This window comes from Lepidochelys kempii, chromosome 3 (genome assembly GCF_965140285.1).
Source record: "Lepidochelys kempii isolate rLepKem1 chromosome 3, rLepKem1.hap1, whole genome shotgun sequence".
Lineage (NCBI taxonomy): Eukaryota > Metazoa > Chordata > Testudines > Cheloniidae > Lepidochelys > Lepidochelys kempii.
In genome coordinates this window covers 12,309,743-12,331,993 of record NC_136382.1, presented here as the reverse complement: position 1 = coordinate 12,331,993, position 22,251 = coordinate 12,309,743, and the positions used below count along the sequence as shown (strand labels likewise).

The 22,251-nt window shown below is 43.4% G+C and overlaps 1 long non-coding RNA gene across 2 annotated transcripts; it reads left to right on the top strand.

The window, feature by feature from the left end:
- The first annotated feature begins 5,738 nt into the window (after nt 1-5,738).
- Nucleotides 5,739-15,934, top strand: LOC140908491 (uncharacterized). Of its 2 annotated transcripts, XR_012157888.2 has the most exons (3): nt 5,739-5,825; nt 12,995-13,048; nt 15,901-15,934. It is a non-coding gene; the product is annotated as an uncharacterized LOC140908491 (long non-coding RNA). The 2 variants fall into 2 exon arrangements; XR_012157887.2 differs by lacking the exon at nt 15,901-15,934 and having other exon boundaries at nt 12,995-13,410.
- Nucleotides 15,935-22,251: the final 6,317 nt, after the last annotated feature.

The following is a 22,251-nucleotide window of genomic DNA, read 5'->3' as shown; positions in this document are numbered from 1 at the left end:
TTACTGCAATTTCTAAACAACTGAGATTCAATTTGTGAGTGGAAAACAAATAGATATCATACATTTTAAACATTCAGATGGTTTTAACTCAGGTACATACTTTCAAAGAAGTATTTAACTTTAAAGTAACAAGTTTTCACTTGGTATTGATTGAAAGTGGCATGAGGCCATTTTCTTCATGTCAGCCACACTGACTGGTTTCTTGATATACATAAAAAGTTAATTCAGGAAGTTCATTTCCCCAAGTCGTTATGACAACTCTGTACTCAGTCTAGATTTTGTTGCAGTTACCCTAGATAGGACTTTAAAGGACAGTTAATAAGGTGTTTATCGAGGAAGATATTTTAATTGTTACCAGACAAAGGGCAGTTTCAGTGGCCAGAAAATGCCACGTATTCTCTGTCTCTTTGACCCAGATATTTTAGCTCCAGGAAATTACAATTTAACCGAGTTCTTGCAACCTTGTCTCTATGAAATTCCTCTTCATGCATACCCATTTTGAGCCATCCCAGTTTGTGTAAGACACATTAGGTCACAGTGGTTTGTGCAAAATGCCTTGAGACACAAGCTGAGCACCTTCTCATGTTGTTCTGATGATCAGTCTCCTTCTGAAGGCCTTTTCTGCAGGCCTCTTCCTGTGTAGTCCTCACCATGGTGTGGTCCTAGTCCTGCTTGGCTCAACTCCGTATCCTTCCCCAGATGACAGTTTCTCTGTCAGCACATTAAGCTGTCTGCAGAAATGTTTGTTGTGAAGTCAGGAGAGATTCATTAAACGCTTTTCACATTCCTTAATGATTCTGTTCCTGTTTCATAGGTCATCATGCTACAAGTAATTTGACTTATTTACTTGGTTCACCACTAATAATATTGATAACATTACTGGACTATAAAACAAAATAGCTGTCCCTTCTGTACCCATACCTGATTATTCTCTACACTTTATTTGTTAGTTAGGAGGATGACTACATATGTTATGAGATCGCTGTGAAACTGGCAGACAGAAGAAGATCAAGCCAAGCATCATACAGGCCTAATAATATTTCAGTTGGATTCACTTTACAGATTTTCACTTTTCATTGACTTCACAACGTAACAACTGAGTGCATCAGCTTCTTTATTATAAAAAACGCAGTGTCATACCTTTGTTTATGATTAGTTAGGTGGACACACCCGTATGCACTTGTGTGCGCACACAGACACGGTTTCTATTTAAAATGTTTCACTTTCTCCAAAATGCTTGCAATATTTTTTCTAGTGACAGCACTGTGTCAATTGAATTTCCTTAAACTGATGGCTCTCTTGCAGAATGCTCAAGATAAATTTTAATTTTCTATGTAGTTTCTAAAATAGTATGTTATACTGCCATATCAAGTCACAACTTGATCTACAATAGCTCTATTATGAACTTGTAAGCATAAAGCATATAATATAGAAGAAACTGATAACAGATGAAGTTACTTCAGAAATTAGTGAGAGACTGTGGTCAGTTTAGCTAGGGACTGTTGCTGTTACTCAATTTAACTCCTCTGTGAACCACAGACTCCGCATCTACTGTTTGATGTGTTTTAATGGTTTAGGCCTAAAGTATGCCAGGGATTATGCCCCATGCCTGGATGTTTATGACATTGTTATTAATAATAAATTTCATATTTTCTGTGTCATCAATACTGCTGACATGTCCTTGCCAGGAAGATATTACAATCTCGAGTGAAATTCTGACCCCATGGAAGTCAATGGGAGTTTTGTCATTGACTTCAGTGGGGCCAGGATTACATCTTGATCACCTAAACCAATTAAACGTCATTGACCTGGTCCAAAACTGACTAGAATGGAAAGAATCTCAGTGACTGCAGCGGGCTTTCAATGAGGCCCCATGTTTCAAAGAGGAATTCAGGAAATAGCTCCCCCTGGAAGTGGTTTAGCATACAACTGTTTGTGTGTATTGGTTGTATATCTCTTTTCTGTACTATTGATAAATATTCTATGTGTATATAAAGTTATTATCCTATTTTTATGCAGCCACCTCCTTACAGAGAGGTTTTAAATCCTGGTAAAACCTCAAAATATCCCTCATAATTAGGAGGATACTGTGAGCCATGAATATATGTGTGTGGGAAGGGTGGCATTATGTGGTGTATAGGAATTGGGTAGTATCCATTTAAAGAGTGGGGAGCACTTTAGTGCAGCAGTTCTCAAACTTTAGCAACCCAAGAACCTCCTTTTTGAGTTAAAAATGTTCTGGGACCCCCAAGCCCCCTCGCTCAGCTCTTGCTCTGCCCACTTCCCGAGGCCCCGCCCCTGCCCTGCCTCTTCTCTGAGGCCCTGCCCCCTGCTCACTCCATCCCCGCTCCCTCCATTGCTCACTCTCCCCCACCCTCACTCACTTTCACCAGGCTGGGGAAGGGGGTTGGGGTGCAGGAGGAGATGTGGGGTGCAGGCTTTGGGAGGGAGTTGGAGTGCAGGGTGCAGGCTCTGGGCTCTGAGAGGACGTTTGGAGGCAGAAGGTGGTGTGGGGTGTGGGCTCTGGGAGGGAGTTTGGCTGCAGGCTCTGGGAGGGAGTTTGGATGTGGGGGAGTGGTCTCTGGGCTGTGGCAGCTCCTAAAAGCGACCGACACATCCCTCTGGCAATGGTCTTGGCAGGAGTGGGGGCAGTGGGTCTCCGTACGCTGCCACCACCCTCAGGCACCGCTCCTGCAGCTCCCATTGGCCGCAGTTCCCGGTCAATGGGAGCTGCGGAGTTGGCACTTAGGGCGGGGGCAGTGCGCAGAGACCCCCTGCCCTGCAGGGACGTGTCGGCTGCTTGCCTTAGCCCCACTGCGCCACCAGACTCTTAGTGTGCAGGAGGCACTGGGAGGGAGGGGAAGGAGTTGATCAGCGGGGCCCGCGGACCCCAGTTTGAGAAATTCTGCTCTAGTGGGCTTCTGTGACTCCTACTGCTGTAGCCATCAGAACTCTGCTGGAGTTGAGCAGAGGCTGAAGTAACTGGGTATGTTTAGTTTGGAAAAGAGGAGATTAAGGGGGATATGATAGCAGTCTTCAAATACTTGAAAGACTACCATAAAAAAAGATGGAGGCAGTGGGTTCAAACTACAGTAGAGCAGATTTAGCTTAAATCTCAGGAAAACCTTCCTAACTGTGAGAACAGTAGGACAATGGAACAAACTGCCTAGGGAAGTCATGGAATAGCCTTCACTAAAGTTTTTCAAAAGGAGCCTGGATAGCCATCTGTATTGGCTGGTTTAGACACAACAAATCCTGCATTTTGGCACGGGGTTAGACTAGATTATCTTTGCAGTTTCTTCTAACCCTATGGTTCTATGGTTCTATACCAAATTAAAACATTTCACAAAGCAGATAAATAACACATCAGAAATGAATACTCATTGCAGACCTTCTGATGTTTGCAAACCCCTCCCAAAGTGATGCCATTCTGTTGCAAATACATTGCATTGCTAAACAGCCATAACATAGACCTGTTTGTAATGCAATAGGGCAGCCAAACAAACCAATGTAATTTTGTCACAGCATATGAGCAAAATTTCTGAACAGCTTCTGTTTTCTGCCTGCCTTTGCAACACAGCAGGGCATGCAAGTCAACATTTCCCCATGCATTTTCCCACCCAGATTTGCAGACCATGTTAAGCCACTGAAAATCGGCCTTCAATTATGCCAAGTGTTGGGATTTCACTTCTCTGGGGAGATTAATATAATACTGCCTCCCAATGGGGAGAAGTGGGGATATAATGGGGTACACCAGCCCTTTAACATGAGACTACTCCATTCCATGAATTCTGAAGTAAATAAAGAGCTGAGAATTGGGAGTAGCAGGTGCTGAGAGAGAGGAAATGATCCCAGGGAGGGATAGTTGCGTATCTGGGGAGAAAGCAGGCTATTTCTTTAAGGTCCTAGGACCAGGAGCCTTGTGATCTCTCTGTCAATCACCAAACCTATCAAGACACATTCTGGGGAGGGGTGAAGAAAGAGGGAGGAGGTGTTTATTAGTGGATTGGCAAAGCCCCTGGAGGAAAAGGGGTGCCCCAGTGTCTCCCTTCTAGGCTGTAGAAGAGGGACAGACCCCTCCCCACACAAGTCCCACTTCCTACAAAATACTGGTGGGCGTGGGGGTTGGTCTGAAGGTTTTGTGTTTGAGAAAATTTTATTTCGAAAGATTTTTGGGGCCGGTCAAAGTGGAGCTGGACTGTAAAGGACTTGCCAAGAAGCAATGGAAGAGAGCAGCTCAGTGGTAATAAACCTCTTATGGAGGGAGAGGGGAAATCTGAGCGCTGGGAGGGATGGTCTGAAGCTTAGGGGTGGGGTTGAAATGTTGTTGGCTCTATGCCTTGGTTACAATGTATTCCTTACTAGTTGTATCTGTTGGGGACACTGGGTATGGCCACTAGGTAACTCGAGGGGATGGAAGATCACGAGTGTCGATGAAGCCCCCTCGCACTAGGCCCAAGTGTCCTTGGCCCTCCGGCCTGGAGGCACTCGCAACAGTCATGCTGGGGATTTTGCAACAATATGTTGCAAAGTCAGACTGTCTGAAACTAAACAAGGCCAGACAGGGCAGATATGGCAGAACAATGCTGAACAAGGTAGGTAATCAGCCCTGAAGCCAGGGATGTTCCTTTCCTGCCTTGATTCAAATCCATTTAGATTTACTTAAATTGTAAATGATCAAAAAGACCATTTCACAGCTGTGTTTTCCTTGTAGAACTTGCAGGCTTGCTGCTACCCCCCCCCCCCCAAACATTCTCTGTGCACTGCACATGGTCTTGCTTCAGTCTGGTACATGAAACATTAAACACTTTAAATTTGGCAAAGTTCTAAGTAACGGAAAAAAGAGCATATAAAAGAATGTGTCAATCAATCCCAACTTTAGGTATCTCTACCTGTGCCACTTACAATGTGTAACTAATTTTAACAAAGATAAGAAAACCTGGTTTATATTCAATAACGTGATATACACAAAACGAATAGGAAGTGAAAATCTGTAAGATGAACTCAAATAAAATGCTATAAGGTCTAAACAACCAAAAGGCCCAATTAACCTTAACATTATTAATTATTAGTATTTTTAAACACATGATGCAGTCCTACTCTTTTATGTAGAGATTTCCCAGTGACTCATACAGAGCCATGTAGAGTGATTAGTCTTAATACTGATTTAATTGTTACCAACATTGTTAGTAATAAACCAAGCAAATAAGTCAAATGATTCTATGTTGCAGCATGATAAAATATATTTAAAAAAATACAGAATCATCAAGGAATGTGAAAGGACTTTACACAAAGAATCTGCCCTGTATTCAAAATGGACATTTCTGCTGGCAGCTCAAAGAAAGACCTGACAGAGAAACTGCCACTTGGGGAAGGACACAGAGTTGTGTCAAGCTGGCCAAGGACCATACTGCAGAGAGGCCTATGGGAAGTGGCCTCCAGAAGTAAGTTGCTGAGTAAAGCTAAACCAGCAGGTGTTCATTATATGACCCAAGATATTTTGAAGAAACCTCTGTGGCCTCACAAATCTTACACAATCTGGGATGGCACAAGACATTTTGCACCATGGATTTTCCAGAGACAGAGTTGCAAGAATTTCAATGTCCAAATTGTGGTTGGACATTTCATATCTTTCCAAGGTGTGTGCGGAGGATCACGTTCTGATTGGCCCACGACAGTGTTGCCAAGAAGAAACCAAGAATTCAGAAACTGTATAAAACAGGCAGTATGAGTCAAAGCATGGCTACCTGAAGCTCATATATCTGGATGAGAGAGACAGCGAGTGGGGCTGTCATCACCAGGCTACTGAGAGCGTCTCCTGTTTGGTAATTACTAAAGTTGCTTCCCTTTTATTCAAACTATTAACACTTTCCTTAAAGTCCTAATTAGAGAGATGATTGTGAGATCCAGAAAGAAACAAGAACACAGCTGCTATAACCCTTTGAGTGACTGAACTACCTGAAAGAACTTTCTAGGTATCTTGAAAGACCACTCAGGGCCATACAGATCCCTGGAGAACATGCCTTCATGCCAGTTTTAATGGATGAGTGACACAATTACATGCATTTTGTTTATCCCAATGAAAACTTGATTATTTCAAAGCTACTTGAGTTAAATCAAGATAATTCCAGTTATTCAAATTCACTTCATTCAGAAATTCTAGTTATCTGAATGCACAATATGCCTTGTTCTACCTTTGTTAATGATTAGTTACAGATATATATATGTCTGTAGCTAATCATTAATTCACAACATTGTCTAAAATGCATTACAGTACTCCTTTTAATGAGATCACCTTGGCAATGAAACGTCCTCAGACTGCAGGGCTCTGTTGCCAAATCCTTAAGATAGATTTTAATACTTTATACAGTTTATAAAATAATAGGTTATACTGCCATATCACGTAAGAGTTGATCTACTGTATCTCTATTATGAACACTAAGGCATAAAGAAAATAATATAGAAGAAACTGTTAAAAGCTGAAGTTGCTTCAGAACTTACTGATAGTTTGTGGCTATCTTCACTAGCTGCATGTGATGTTTGAGATGTTTTAAGAATTTAGGCTGAAATGATGCCAAGGATTATTGGCTATGCCTGGATTTATGTGACGTTATTATTAGTAATAAATTCCATGTTTTCAGAAAGAAAAGGAGTACTTGTGGCACCTTAGAGACTAAGGTGCCACAAGTACTCCTTTTCTTTTTGCGAATACAGACGAACACGGCTGCTACTCTGAAACATGTTTTCAGAGTCATCATTACAGTTGACAAATCCTTATCTGGAGGAAATTACAGTCTAGAGTGAAATACTGGCCCCAGGAAAGTCAATGGGAGTTTTCTCATTGACTTCCTTGGGGCCAGGATCACATCCTGAACATCTACACCAATTAAACATCATCACCCTGATAGACAATGGATCGACGTGAATGGAAAGGATCTCATTGACTGCAGTGGGCATTACACAAGGCTCCATGGTGCAGAGAAGAATTCAGGGAACAGCTCCCCCTGAGAAGTGCCTTGGGACCAGACTATGTGTATGTGGGTTGTGTATCTCTTTTATGTACTTTTGATCAATATTCTATATATATTTGAGTTCATTTTCCTATTTTTATGCATCCACTCCCTTAGAGAGAGGATTCAAATCTTTGTAAAAATTGCAAAATACTGCTAAGAACATTGCATTCGCTAGAGAAGCGCATCAGTGTTCTTCGTGGAAGCTCACAGGGCAGGATGCAAGGAGGGGTTTGAGAACCTCAGACAATTTGCAATGCACGTTAATTTCAGATGTGCTATTTGTCTGCTTTGTGTAAAATTTTAATTTGATAATTAAAGGGTTAAGGTTAATTCTGTGATACAGCCTTTGGCTTAATTAGAACAGCAGGTAACTACTTGTCTGCCTTCCAGGGATGGTGTGAGGCTAATTAATTATGAGCAGAACTTGAATATTCCTGGAAGGAAGGTGCTAATGCATGCCCAATATTTTTAATTGAGTATAATTTAATTAGTCACTGTTAGTGATTAGTTTTGGGTTGGTTGGCAGTCCTAATGGAAGTATGTGAAGCTGTTCTTCCACCGAGCTGCATTGTCAGACCTTTTAGCTTGATATCATGTAATATCTGCTGGAGTTGGTCCCACTTTGTCCCTCCTCCAATTGGTGCCACACAGTTGCTCACTGACTGCTCACCCTCCACTAGTAGGTCTGCTTCCTGGCTCTCCACTCCTGTTCTGCATCGGTGGGAGGGGGATCTGGACTATAGCTGGCCAAAAGTCACAGTCTTTGGTTTCTGAGAAATTTGGGGTCTTTTGAATTAGGGTTCACTCTGCAAAACCAAATTTGCCAAACTTTCTTGATGAAATTTCATGGAGGGAGGAGCCTGGCCAGCCCTGAAAGCTTCTCCTCTAGCTGGGTCTGATAGTGCTTCTGGGGTCCTTGTTGCCCTAAGCTGCCCCAAGAATCCAAGTTCTGGCCAAGGCTCCCATCATGGAGCACGGAGCCTAACAACCAAGAGAGTCCAAGGTCCATCCAAGACTCTGGCAGCACCCCCTGCATACCACATCTCTGGACCCTGAAGCACCAGAAGGTTACCAAGCAAAGTGCCTTTGTTTTGACAAAAGTTTTGTTGAATCTTTAATAGTTAAGCCCCTTGACCCATTTATCAGGGATTTCAGCTCTGATGATCACTGAGGAGTGACAACCATTCTCAGTTGACCTATCTTTAAACATTGGAGGAAAGGGTCAAAAAGCCTCTAGACCCTTAAACAAAAGCCTGACAGACAGGTAGGAACACCTTTCTCCTACCCAACACTCCCTCCCTCTCTTTCTTTCACTTGGAGTTGACTCACTACTCCATGCTTACAGTGTGAGGTTTCAGTTCCCCAAAATAGGGCGTATATTAAATGCAGCTCTGCTGCCCTTTAGTCACACAATAAGGACAACAACATGTCACAGATTAATGAATTCATAGATCCCAAGGCCAGAAGGAACCAATGTGATTTCATTACCCCTGCGTCTAATACATAAGTGAATTTTAACCCCAACCAGCCAAAACTGAGCACACTGGCAAAGTAGGTGTCTCTGTGCAACTAAGGTCTGCTCAGGAGGTCTGTTCCTCCAGTTCATCAACCAGTGACAGGTAAGAGCTCATTCAGTCCAATGGCTCACACTTCCTTCTCAATATTTAGTACTGTGATAAGGTCCTTTGGGTTTTGAGCCCTTCTGTTGTCTTCAGGTAAAAAAACAGATAGATAGACACATGCACAAAAAGAGGGAACTGTTAACATTGGGACACTGCAGGTACCAAGGAAGTATTTAAAAACCTCCCTGTTTATTATTTTTATTATTAACAACTATTTCATTCAAATGCTTTTTTGGTACTTAGGAGAAAATCTTTCTATTTTAAAGACTCCACAAACTGACTTCTGCAGTTCAGGGAGGAGGAACATCACAGACATTTCTTTGGGCCCTTCAAAGAGACCTCCAACAAAAGAAGGCAAACCAGACGTGACTTTCCTGTTATTCGTAAGGGAAACCAAAAGGAGAACCCTCCCCTGCACTTGAATAAACAAAAACCTTCAGGTTTCTTGATACCTTAGAAAAAGGCAAAAAGGAGCACAGCCCCTATGTTATTTTCTCCTTTGCAATTAACCTGCAATAACATGGGTTAAATATCTACAGCGCATTTGAGTATTAGTAAATCTTCCTCAAACTTCAGTTAAGTTTTGCTCCAACTTCCAGTTGGTTCTGAAAAGAGGGCAAGGTGGGGTTTATTGGCAGAGGAAGGGGAAGAAGGGGCATTTATTATTTGTGCAGGGACTGACTGTCATTTTATCTGAAGCAGTTCACTCATCCATGCCTGGGACACCCACAAACCCCAGCCTCTCACAAAGCCAGCTGTGGTCAACAGTGCAAAAGCTGGATGCCAATTAAGGAGAGGTGCTGAGACACCCATCAGCAGCTGGAAGGGACCCAGCTGGAGCATCAGCACCTCTGGGAAAAGAAGGGGACTGAGCTGGCCAGCCAGGCTGCTGTGGCAGTTCTTTGTGTCTCCACTGGACAGGGAAGCATTCTGTGTACCTGTCCTGTCTCTGTGGAGAAAGTGGCAGGAGAGGTGACCATCACTGCTGCCTCCCTCCAACCACAGCAGACAACTGAAATAGGGTGCAATGACTGAGGGATTAGATCGACAGGTCACCCCTGCTCCAAACCACTTCCAAAGAGACATAAGCTAAACTGGGAAACAGCACCCTTCTTAGGGACTAAGAGTCTCCACACAGGTTTGTTCTAGTATAACTATAGTGGTATAATTACACTAGTGTAGTTATACCAGTAGATTTCCCCATGTAGACAAGCCCTTTCTTCAGCTTGCTCTGCTCCTGTAACTCAGAAAGGAAGCCTGTCTAGCTTAATTTGCTGTGAAGCATAAGGTGAGATGGGTCTAAACATGTGTTGGCTGTTTATTGTTTTAAAATCATTTTCTCTAATTCCTTCTTCCATTTGCTACTTAAACCCAGTTGTTTTCAGAAGGCCCTTTGTCACTGGATAGCTCTGGTCATAGGCCCCCAAAGGGAAGAGATGCAAGTTTCCAGTCAGACAAGCATGACAATAAGCAGTTAGCATAGACGGGGTGTTATACCCAGACAGTTAAATAATTCTACCCCATGACCAGTCAGGGCCCGAGGCCTGATACGTAAGGGGGGCACTGAGATGCCAGTAATGGGACAGAGGTGCAATCGGTCCAGTAACCATGGCATCCATCATAAAACCCTTAGAATTTGTCTTGAATTTTCCTGGCAAGGGTGCAAGCCAAATGTCTTCTCGTTCTTGCCCTCTTGAATCATGTGAATGAGAGGAATCAGAGGGCATGTGTCACTTACTAGTTTGAACTGGAGTAAATGGTAGAATTTCTGTAATTTGAAGTCTATAAACCAAGATTTGAGGATTTCAGTAACTCAGCCAGAGGTGGGTGGGTGAAGTTCTCTGACTTGCAATGCACAGGACATCAGACTAGATCACATGATGGTCCCTTCTGGCCTTCAAGTCAATGAGTCTATGAGGTGCTTAGCACAAGCAGCCCCCCTGGGTTTTGCCCAGCTTGACTCATCAATAGTTTGTGTCTATACTTTTAACTGTTATTGTTAATAATGGTGGCTAGTGATGACAAAAATAATGGGAAAAAAATCACAGCTTGGTCCTGGCAAAAGCTGTTAAATGTATCATGTTAGATCTACAATAACCTCCATAAATTAATGGCTCACATGATTGTCTTGTTATAAATGTTATTTTTAGTCTTTACAAGGATGTTATACCTTCCTGTAATTGCTTGGATGCATAAGATTGCAGGGGGGAAATCCTATATTTAAAAAAGTTGATAAAATAGTTTAAAACTGATACACTCAGATGCACACAAAATCCCCTCTTGCAAGTAACATTCGGGGGGCGGGGGGAGGAGGCTATTTGCTGGAGTTTCAATCTGCACTAAGGACCTCTCCATACCGTTGTCAATGGGTGGTCTTTCCATAGACTACAAGGATGTGTACAGGCCATAGATGTTTGCCAGGTGTAAATAATGATGTTGTTACTTCCACAAGGAAGCAAGGACCTGCTAATTTCATTTCCCTAACATGCTGGTGCTGTTCATATAATATTCAGTATTATTCATTGCAGCAGATGTACTTTAAATATCACTTCCATCAAAACAAGACTTCTGCAACTCAGTATATCACAATCCCCAGCACCTTAAATATGGGGATTATCTAGCTCCTCTTTTTGTGTGTGTGCTTTTTGTCTCTAATGATGCTAAAATCTTAAATGGCACTATGATGCAAAGATGCTTTACCTTCTCCTTGCTGTTTTTGTGTACCAGATTGCTTCAGGTAAGAAGTAAATAAAATCCAGGGATAGTATAGAGGGATATTTTTGAGGCTGGGGTTAGGTTGCTTAATTCTTTTTATTATTATATTTTTTCCAGCTCTTTTTTTGGAGCATTCTAAAGCTTCCATGGATTGCAGTAGAAATGCAATATTTGGTAGGCAAGCAGCCCTGAAGCCAGGGAGGTTCTTTTCTGCTTCCATGGAAAGCCATTCAGATTTGGTTAAATTATAAATGATCAAAAAGCCCATTTCACATATGTGTTTTCCTCAGTAGAGCTTGCTACGGCCTGTTGCTAAAAACAAACAAACAAAACAATCCAAACATTCTCTGTTCACTGCATGGCACAGAGAACTTAAAACACTTTAAATATGGCAAATTTCTAAGTAACTGAAACAGGGGCATATAAAAAAATGTGTCGACCAATCTCAAATTAAGGTGTCGCTACCTACGGTGACACCTATAATGTCTAACTAATTTAAACAAAGGGAAGAAAGCATGTGGTTTATATTCTACATGTGATACATTCAAAACCAATAGGAAGTGAAAATGTGTAAGGTGAACTTAATTAAAATGTAGTATGGACTAAACAACCACAATGCCTGATTAATTTTAACATTATTATTACTAATAATTATTTTATTAGAGCATAAGCTTTCGTGAGCTACAAAAAAAAACACGAAAAAAACACGAAAGCTTATGCTCTAATAAATTGGTTAGTCTCTAAGGTGCCCCAAGGCCTCCTTTTCTTTTTGCGAATACAGACTAACACGGCTGTTACTCTGAAACTAATAATTATAAGTATTAATTATTACTATATGTAAACACGAGTCAATCCTATGATTTTACAAATCAAATGTAGAGATTATCGAGCTACTGGTACAGAGTCATGCAGAGCAATTTGTCTTATATATTGATTTAATTGTGCCCAACCTTATCAGTCATTAACCAAGCCAACGAGTCAAATGACTTTATATTGCAGCATTATAAGTTATGAAAAAACATACAGAATCATCATCAGTGAAGGGGCTTTATGCAAAGTATCTCTCCTACAGATTGGGTATTTCTGCTGGCAGCTCAAAGTGCTGACAGGGAAACTGCCACTTCAGGAAGGTCTCAGAGTTGTGTCAAGTTGGCCAAGGACCACACCGCAGGGAGGCCTGTGGGAAGTGGCCTACAGAAATAAGTTGTTGATCAGAGCTAAACCAGCAGGTGTTCGTTATATGTCCCAAGATGTTTGGCACAAGACACTGTGGCCTAACATATCTTACACAATCTGGGAGGGCACAAGACGTTTTGCACAAAGACCATGGAATTTTCCAGAGACAGAGTTGCAAGAATTCCAGCATCCAGATTGTGGTAGGACAGTTCAAATTTTTCCCAGAAGCAGGGGTCACTTTCTGATTGGCCCACAGCAGCTTTGCCAAGAAGAAACCAAGCCCTGAGAATCTGTATAAAACAGGCAGTTTGGGTCAACGCATCCATGTGAAGCTCATATATCTGGATGAGAGAGACAGCGAGTGGGACTGTCATCTCCTGGCTACAGACAGCACCCTCAGTCTGGTAACTACTAAAGTGACTTCCTTCATGCTCACCCTATTAACTTTTTCTTTAATGTTCTGTCTAGGGAGACGGCCGTGAGATCCAGAAAGAGAAGAACATAGCTGTCGTAACCCATTGAGTGAGTGAACTACCTGAATGAACTTTCTAGTGAGCTCGAGAGACTACTCAGGGCCACTGTGATGCAGAGCTGGAGAACAGGCCTTCATGCCAGTTTTAATGGATAAGTGGCACATTTACATGCATTTTGTTTGCCACAATGAAAACTTGTTTATTGTAAAGCTACTTGAGTTAAAACCATCTGCAGGATAATTCCAGTTATCTAAATTCCTTGTACCCAGAAATCCTAGTTATCTGAATTCACAGTATGTCCCCCCTGTAGTGGTGTGTTAGCTAATCACCCACTGATTAACTAAGCATAGGGCTCTGGGAACTGTGATTTGGCAGGATTTCTGGAGTTAGGAATGATGGCAGTGAGAAAAATGGGAAAAAGTAGGAGAGGAGAGAAGAGGTGATGTGAGGGAGAGAGAGAGAACAGGCAAAAAGAAAACAGATGAAGAGATTAAGGCGAAGGCTGAAAGGAGAAGGGTTCAGGGAGAGAATGACAGGCTCAGACAGAAGAGAAATTAAGGGAAAGAGAACAGGGCAGGAGGGAGAGGAAAGAAGGGAGGCAGAGAGGAGGATAGAGGAGAGAAAAGTGGAAGGAAAAAAGGAGGAGAGATGCAGGAAGAGGTCAATTAGCTACCTGAGACCAGAGCCACCTTGGTGCTTCTTCAAGGCATCCTGGCACTGATGCCCTGGGCTCTACAAGCACTAGTAAAAATAGTGAAGGGTAGGGCTGGCTTACTCCCTCGGATCTGTCAGTGCTGGGAAATCCTCAAGCAGCACCAAGGAGGCTTCTGACTCCTGCAGCCCCTCTGCCCTCCTTTCCCCTCTCATCTGTCCTTCCTTCCCCCTTTCCCTCCTCCACCCTCCTCTCAGCCTCCCTTTGGGCTCAGTCCATACAGCACCTTGGGGACCACCATCACCTTAGCATGCAGGAGCGAAGCATAGCTCAGCCCCATCCCCTCGTCCTACTGTCTCTGGCTTCTAGCACTAAATTCTCTAGCACTTCTTCTGTTTGTCCAAATGCCTAGTTATCTGAAAGTTTGGATCTTGCCCAGGCTGGTCAGAGAAACAGGAGTGTGCTATAATAGAATGTGTGATGCATACGAGTATTTCACTAACAAACTGAATCTTTGTTGTCTAGAAATTAGGGTAACTCGGTATGTGATTCTGAGTGTTGAAGTTGGGAAATATGTGTAAAAGGAAGTGTTTCCTCCATATTAGATAGCTGAGAGACACCCTGAGTTTAGCCGGGAAATCCTACAGAGTTTGTCATTGAGGGAAATTCACAGCTTCTTTCCCCAAAGGGGGAAGAAGCTTTGAATTGGCTGGTAAGCTAAAGATTGTTCCCACTATCTGAATATTGAGTTAACCTTGAACATTTAGTTCAAGTGGCCTAAGAGCAAAGAATCCTGGTAAACTTCCAGAGAAATTCAAATAGTTTGAATCATTATCTACACAAAGTGTGAAAACTAATTGCAATTTAATTCTTAGTATTTAAGTAACTTGACTGATTTTCTAACTAGTAACTTTAGAACTATTTGTTAAAACTACCAGAGATGCTCCTTTAATTCCACTGGGGAACACGTTTGATTAGAAGTGGATAAGAATCTGCACTAAAGGATTCATAGTTCCCGTTTCAGAGTAACAGCCGTGTTAGTCTGTATTCGCAAAAAGAAAAGGAGTACTTGTGCACCTTAGAGACTAACCAATTTATTTGAGCATTTATTGGTTAGTCTCTAAGGTGACACAAGTACTTCTTATAGTTCCCGTTGGTACCAAAGTCAGTTTCCCAAAATAATAAAGAACTAGGGTAAACTTTAACTATGTAACACAATTGTGATAAGGCCTCAAATGAATTTATGTGATTCGTTACTTTTTAGTATTCATTATTATAAATTTCATAAACATGAATATCCAATCACCTTTTTTTTTACTTTCTGTAATTTCTGAATTGCTTTCAATTCTATCTGGGCTAATAAAATATAGAATTGTGCAATAATTCTCCTCCAGTAATTCTTATTTTGGCTAAGGAAAAAGAGATTAGCACGAGAAACCTAATTTAAGACACTCAGTTAACATTAAAATTAGTTACAGAAAATGTGTTTTTAAAATATATTTTGCATCACACAATCATATTTCTCTGAAATACTCCTAGAAGCTGTTCAGCTGTATAGATAAAATAATTATTAAGAGAATACAGAACACATATTATAAATACCATTTGGATGAAAATAATATTCCTACACAGTGGTGAATTAATGCACAGGTCCATGGGGCCCATGCCCAGGGGCCCTGCCCAATTTGGGGGCCCCCGTAGGAGCACCAGAACCTGTATAGAAGTGGGGGGTCCACTGGAACTGTGGCCCCATCCCCTGCTCCTCCTCTTCCCTAAAGATCCCACCCCCTGGCCAGGCCAGAAGATGGAGCCAGGCCACAGTAAGAGGTAACCAGGGAGCCTGGGCCACTCTGGGAAGCCCCAGACCCTCCACTTGCCCTGGGCAAGGGGCCAGAATGCCCAAGGGTAGCCCCTGGCCCATGTCCCAGCCCCACCAGAATGTGCCACCCAGGGCAGGTGGAGGGTCCGGGGCTTCCCACAGCAGCTGGGGCTCCTTGGGCAGCTCTGACCATGGCCCAGCTCTGGCTTCCAGCCTGGCCAGGGGGCAGGACCTTGGGGGGCAGTGGAGGAGCAGGAGGCAGGGCTGCGTGGTGAGGGGAGTGTCTGTGGGGGGTCCCAAAATGTTCTTTGTGCCCAGGGCCCCAATAAATTTTAATCTGCCTCTATTTCTACAACTCAGTATATCCCCAGTGTCCTATAAATATAGGGACTTTCTGCCTCCTCCCTGTCTTTCTGTGTCTTCTCTGCAGTGACGCTGAGTTCCCAGCTGACCTTCAGCCATGAAGATCCTTTATCTGCTGTTTGCTGTTTTCCTTCTAGTGCTCCAGGGTGCACCAGGTAAGAGGTAAATGAAAATGAGGGATGATACAGATGGATATATGGGCGTCTATACTAAGATTGTCTAATACTGTCTATTAGAAACGTGTTTCTGACTTTTTGCTTAGGAGCTCCAGCGGCTCTGAAGTTTGCAGACAATATGTGAAATTTGGCAGTGGAATTGTCTGGATGTCAGGGATGTGTCTTTACTGCCCCCAAGAAAATACATAAAGATTTGACTGAATTATGACCAGTGCAAAAAATATTGCCATCGTGTTTTCCTCAGATCTTTCTGAGGCTTGCTGCTTAAACCACCCCGCAGTCTCTCTGCACTGCACGTACTCTTCCTCTAACAGGCAATCACAGAACTGAGCATCAGAATGGGATATAAAGAAGTTGAGGTGTGGCCAACTCTTGTTCAATACACCCGTTGGTGTAAGACAAAGTACACAGAGTTAAAATGTAACTTCTGCAGCTGGCTGGTGTTCATAATTAGGTGCCTTTCACAACCTCTATTATAAAGTCAGGCCTCATGTCCAACTGAGAGGTTACACAGCTGGGAATGGAACACAGATCATTAAAGCAGCAGCCCTTCATCTCAGTGTCTTAGCCCCACTCTCTCTAAGAATCTGTCAATATTATGTACTTGGTTGCTTTCTAAGAAATTATATTATCTGAAGGTGGGACAGTGTTTGCAGACAGGACAATGTATCTGTTTAGATTGCACAATAACCTTCAGTTAAAAATGTTCTAACCTAAATCGTCTACAAGCTTTGGGTGTGCACATTGGGGCTGCATTTCCAAAATAACAGGCCCTTCATGTGTAACCAAAACCTGGCAACTGGTCATGAAGACATTATTTCCAAGTGAGTTTTCAAAAATAAATAAAAATAAAAATCTGCACAGAGTCTCACAGACAGGCATGCTTTGAAACGGGAAGGTTTTCTGTTTCAAAAATGTGTAGTCATCCAACCCAGTGCTGAACCAGTTCTACCCTACTTCACAAATTGCATTTGTGATACTGCCTGGCACATCACTGCCAGAGACAGAGGGAATCAAACTCACAGCAGCAGCCACTCAGGGAACTTGGAGGTCTGAGCAGCTGCTTTCCATTACTTAAAGGCAGAGGGAAGCAAAGAACACCATGCTGAGAGCTACCGTTCTCAACTCTGCAGCCCGAGAGCCAGCGCCCCTATTTAATTCACTTGCTCCATTCACTTCTTAGTGGCAGCCGCGGAATGGCCACAGAAGCACACACATTTCAATAGCACTAATGCCGTGATAAATGTTTGGATCTGAACGTTTGGGCCGACATGGTCAGGTATGAGTGAATAAGAAATGCTGGGGATCACAGCGCTTATTTACCCAGCGCTGTGGAACGACTGACTTTTTTTTCTGTGTGCAGAATTCTCGCAGGCTGAGAGTCCCTACCTGCAATGTAGACTCCATGGGGGTGACTGTTACTTGAAGAGATGTCACTTCGATTTTGAAGCCATTGGAATATGTGATAAATATCAGGTCTGCTGCAAAAGGTAAAAAGAAAAGGAGTACTTGTGGCACCTTAGAGACTAACCAATTTATTTGAGCATGAGCTTTCGTGAGCTACAGCTCATTTCATCGGATGCATACTGTGGAAACTGCAGCAGAATTTATATATACACAGAGAATATGAAACAATACCTCCTCCCACCCCACTGTCCTGCTGGTAATAGCTTATCTAAAGTGATCATCAGGTTGGGCCATTTCCAGCACAAATCCAGGTTTTCTCACCCTCCACCCCCCCACACAAATTCACTCTCCTGCTGGTGATAGCCCATCCAAAGTGACAACTCTTTACACAATGTGCATGATAATCAAGTTGGGCCATTTCCTGCACAAATCCAGGTTCTCTCACCCCCACACCCCCCTCCCAAAAACCACACACACAAACTCACTATCCTGCTGGTAATAGCTCATCCAAAGTGACCATTCTCCCTACAGTGTGCATGATAATTAAGGTGGGCCATTTCCAGCACAAATCCAGGTTTTCTCACATCCCCCCCACCCCCATACACACACAAACTCACTCTCCTGCTGGTAATAGCTCATCCAAACTGACCACTCTCCAAGTTTAAATCCAAGTTAAACCAGAACATCTGGGGGGGGCGGATAGGAAAAAACAAGAGGAAATAGGCTACCTTGCATAATGACTTAGCCACTCCCAGTCTCTATTTAAGCCTAAATTAATAGTATCCAATTTGCAAATGAATTCCAATTCAGCAGTTTCTCGCTGGAGTCTGGATTTGAAGTTTTTTTGTTTTAAGATAGCGACCTTCATGTCTGTGATTGTGTGACCAGAGAGATTGAAGTGTTCTCCGACTGGTTTATGAATGTTATAATTCTTGACATCTGATTTGTGTCCATTTATTCTTTTACGTAGAGACTGTCCAGTTTGACCAATGTACATGGCAGAGGGGCATTGCTGGCACATGATGGCATATATCACATTGGTGGATGTGCAGGTGAACGAGCCTCTGATAGTGTGGCTGATGTTATTAGGCCCTGTGATGGTGTCCCCTGAATAGATATGTGGGCACAATTGGCAACGGGCTTTGTTGCAAGGATATGTTCCTGGGTTAGTGGTTCTGTTGTGTGGTATGTGGTTGTTGGTGAGTATTTGCTTCAGGTTGCGGGGCTGTCTGTAGGCAAGGACTGGCCTGTCTCCCAAGATTTGTGAGAGTGTTGGGTCATCCTTTAGGATAGGTTGTAGATCCTTAATAATGCGTTGGAGGGGTTTTAGTTGGGGGCTGAAGGTGACGGCTAGTGGCGTTCTGTTATTTTCTTTGTTAGGCCTGTCCTGTAGTAGGTAACTTCTGGGAACTCTTCTGGCTCTATCAATCTGTTTCTTTACTTCTGCAGGTGGGTATTGTAGTTGTAAGAAAGCTTGACAGAGATCTTGTAGGTGTTTGTCTCTGTCTGAGGGGTTGGAGCAAATGCGGTTGTATCGCAGAGCTTGGCTGTAGACGATGGATCGTGTGGTGTGGTCAGGGTGAAAGCTGGAGGCATGCAGGTAGGAATAGCGGTCAGTAGGTTTCCGGTATAGGGTGGTGTTTATGTGACCATTGTTTATTAGCACTGTAGTGTCCAGGAAGTGGATCTCTTGTGTGGACTGGACCAGGCTGAGGTTGGTGGTGGGATGGAAATTGTTGAAATCCTGGTGGAATTCCTCAAGGGCTTCTTTTCCATGGATCCAGATAATGAAGATGTCATCAATATAGCGCAAGTAGAGTAGGGGCTTTAGGGGACGAGAGCTGAGGAAGCGTTGTTCTAAATCAGCCATAAAAATGTTGGCATACTGTGGGGCCATGCGGGTACCCATAGCAGTGCCACTGATCTGAAGGTATACATTGTCCCCAAATGTGAAATAGTTATGGGTAAGGACAAAGTCACAAAGTTCAGCCACCAGGTTAGCCGTGACATTATCGGGGATAGTGTTCCTGACGGCTTGTAGTCCATCTTTGTGTGGAATGTTGGTGTAGAGGGCTTCTACATCCATAGTGGCCAGGATGGTGTTATCAGGAAGATCACCGATGGATTGAAGTTTCCTCAGGAAGTCAGTGGTGTCTCGAAGGTAGCTGGGAGTGCTGGTAGCGTAGGGCTTGAGGAGGGAGTCTACATAGCCAGACAATCCTGCTGTCAGGGTGCCAATGCCTGAGATGATGGGGCGCCCAGGATTTCCAGGTTTATGGATCTTGGGTAGTAGATAGAATATCCCAGGTCGGGGTTCCAGGGGTGTGTCTGTGCGGATTTGATCTTGTGCTTTTTCAGGAAGTTTCTTGAGCAAATGCTGTAGTTGCTTTTGGTAACTCTCAGTGGGATCATAGGGTAATGGCTTGTAGAAACTCGTGTTGGAGAGCTGCCGAGCAGCCTCTTGTTCATATTCCGAACTATTCATGATGACAACAGCACCTCCTTTTGTCAGCCTTTTTGATTATGATGTCAGAGTTGTTTCTGAGGCTGTGGATGGCATTGCGTTCCGCATGGCTGAGGTTATGGGGCAAGTGATGCTGCTTTTCCACAATTTCAGCCCGTGCACGTCGGCGGAAGCACTCTATGTAGAAGTCCAGTCTGCTGTTTCGACCTTCAGGAGGAGTCCACCTAGAATCCCTCTTTCTGTAGTGTTGGTAGGGAGGTCTCTGTGGATTAGTATGTTGTTCAGAGGTATTTTGGAAATATTCCTTGAGTCGGAGACATCGAAAATAGGATTCTAGGTCACCACAGAACTGTATCATGTTCGTGGGGGTGGAGGGGCAGAAGGAGAGGCCCCGAGATAGAACAGCTGCTTCTGCTGGGCTGAGAGTATAGTTGGATAGGTTAACAATATTGCTAGGTGGGTTGAGGGAACCGTTGCTGTGGCCCCTTGTAGCATGTAGTAGTTTAGAAAGTTTAGTGTCCTTTTTCTTTTGTAGAGAAGCAAAGTGTGCGTTGTAAATGGCTTGTCTAGTTTTAGTAAAATCTAGCCACGAGGAAGTTTGTGTGGAAGGTTGTTTTTTTATGAGAGTATCCATTTTTGAGAGCTCATTCTTAATCTTTCCCTGTTTGCTGTAGAGGATGTTGATCAGGTGATTCCGCAGTTTCTTTGAGAGCGTGTGGCACAAGCTGTCAGCATGCTACAAGGGGCCACAGCAATGGTTCCCTCAACTTAAAGTAGTTGGGAGAAAATCTTTCTTTGTTAAAGATTCCACAGTCTCTTTTAGTTGAGGGCTGAAGACCCTGGCAGACATTTCTTTGGGGTCTCCAAAGAGACCTCCAGCAAAAGAGGGAAGACCAGAGTTGACTGTCCTGATATTTCTAAGGTAAATCTCAAGCAGAAAAAAACACTTTAAAAAACAAAAGAATCTGCAGGTGTCTTCATACCTTATAAAGAGGCACAAAGGAGCACAGGCCCAGTGTTTTGTTTTATTTCTCCTTTGCAATTAACCTACAATAACCTGGGTTAAATATCTTGAGGGCATTAGATCATTAGGAGGGTAGGTGAATCTTCCTCAAACGTTGATCAAGTTTCACTCCAACTTTCAGTCGGTTCTGAAAGGCGGCTGAGGTGGGGTTTGTTTGGCAGCAGAAGGGGAAGAGGAGGCATTTCTTATTGTTTGTGCAGATGGTGTTGTTGTTGTTTTTTATCTGGGGCAGTGCGCCCATCCTGAACTGTGACACCCACATTCGCCAGCTCCTCCCAAACCCAGGTGTGGTCACCATTGAGCCAGCCAGGTGCCAATTAAGGGCAGATGCTTGAGTTCCAGTTAGTAGCTGGAAGGAACACAGCTGGAGCATTCACATCTGTGGGGAAAGAAGAGGACTGAGGTGGCCAGCCAGGCTGACATGCCAGCTCCTTCTGTCCCCAGTGGACAGGGAAGCAACCAGTGCCCTCATCCTGTCTCTGCAGAAAGCAGGAGAAGAGGTCACTGTCTCAGCTGCCCCCTTCATCCACAGCAGACAATTAAAATAGGATGCAATGAGTGGGGGATGACACTTTTATTAGGGAGTTAGAGTGTCCACATGGGGGGGTGGGGGTAGCTCCAGTGTAACTACAGAAATATAAATATACTGGTATTGTTATGCAGTAGATTTCCCCACTTAGCAAGCAGTTACCTGTGCCTGTTCTGCTCCTGTAACTTGGAAGGAAGCCCAACAAATTTAACATGCAATGAAGCATAAGGTTAGATGAGTCTAAACATGTCTGTCGACTGTTGTTTTAAAATAATTTCCTCTAAAGCTTTCTTCCATTTGCTAAATAAATGGAGTAGGAAGGGACAGTACCTCAGGGAAAAGGGACCAGGCTAAGGCTGGGTGGAAGATATGTTAAAGGAGCCCCGAAGAAGGGGAAACAAGAGGTAGGGCACTGCAGAGCACCCCTGTCCACAACGGGGTGCTCAGGTGGTCACCGCCATGTAACACTGGGTAACTTCCCCCAAGGCACTCGTTTGCCATCTCAGAATGGGAGCTGGCAGCATGGTGTAGCCACAGCCTGTACACTACCCCATCTCAAGACAGATTCAAAAAATGAAAAAATGTATTTCTTAAAAATCAACAGCTCACTGAGACAGTGGTTACAGGAAAAGAAGTTTGGTTGGTATTTATTGTTTACGTGAGTTATAAATGAATAGTGTCTGCCCAGCACAGGTACAACAAGTGCTGCTCCCACTGAAGTATAAATGTCCTGTAACACACATTCTGCTGTACAATCATTGCAGGACTTTCTTGATTTTTCTCTGCACTGTCTCTATGTCTGCAGGAGAGATAAAGCA